Genomic DNA, 1,193 nt, shown 5'->3' with positions numbered 1-1,193 from the left:
AGCGCCCCATGGGCGTGGGGCTGCTGGGGCTGGCGCTGGTCCCTCCCTGCTGCAGGGACAGAGGCTGAGGTGCCTCCTGGGGCTGTTGCAATTGTCACCGTTGTCCCCATGCAACACCTCTTGTGACACCCGCGGCACAGCGGCACCGGGCTGGGCACGAGAGGGCTGGGATGGACAAGGCAGGCGGTTGATGTTGGGAAGAATAGAAATGAGGAAATGGTTTCCTTCTTTGTGTCCTCTCATTTTGTTGATGTTAGAAATACTCAGAGTGGAATGTGGAAGATGAGACTGAATATTTCAAATGTGCTCAGCTTTGTATGTTGAACAGTTTATCTCTGATTTCACCTCAACAGGTTTGTCTGCGTAGTTTGTAAAGAGGGACAAAATAAAATTTCAGGGTTATCAAAGGGGAAGGAAAAGCCACAGCAGGCAAGGATGATCTGAATATTCCTCACCAAACTCTCCAGTTCTAGAAAGCAAAGGCAGCAGAAAATTTTTGGTGTCGGTCTCTTCTCCCTGGTAACAGTTGACAGGACCAGAGGAAATGGCTGCAGGCAGCACCAGGGAAGGATTAGGTTGGATATTAGGAAGAGTTTCCTTGCAGAATCAGTAATCAGTGCTGGGACAGGCTTCCCAGGGCAGTGGTAGAATTACAACCTCTGGAAGTACTTAAAGGCCATGTAGATGTGACACTTGGGGACATGGGTTAGTGCTGGGCTTGGCAGTGCTGGCAGAATGGTTGGACTTGACGGTCTTAGAGAGCTTTTCCAACATCAATAATTCTGTGCCTCTATGATTCTTGGGAGAGAAAGCCATCCCTGAACCAGGCAGGGTCCCCAGGTGCTCCCATACACCCATGTACATGGACACACAGGTATTGAACCATACAAACCCTAACACCTGAGGTTTGCTTTGCACACAGGGAGAGGCCGCTGCCCCTGATGGAGCAGAGCACTGCCACTCCAGACTGCCTGGAGATGGGCAGAGGCCAGGATACCCTGCCTACTCAGGTGGGACCGTTTTCACAGGTCACCCAGACCAGGAGCCCCATGGCCTCCTCCTCCTCCTGGCTGGTGGGATGGGAATGTGGAGCAGCACAGCTCCCTCACAGCCACAGCAAGGAGGGCTGTGGCACTGGAACAGGACAAGGAGGAGCAGCAGGGCGAGCTCGTGGGGGTCACCCCGGCCATGCC

This window comes from Corvus brachyrhynchos, unplaced genomic scaffold (assembly GCF_000691975.1).
Source record: "Corvus brachyrhynchos isolate BGI_N302 unplaced genomic scaffold, ASM69197v1 scaffold116, whole genome shotgun sequence".
In the NCBI taxonomy this organism is placed as follows: domain Eukaryota; kingdom Metazoa; phylum Chordata; class Aves; order Passeriformes; family Corvidae; genus Corvus; species Corvus brachyrhynchos.
The sequence above is the reverse complement of the archived record's forward strand: the minus strand, read 5'-3'. Positions refer to the sequence as shown.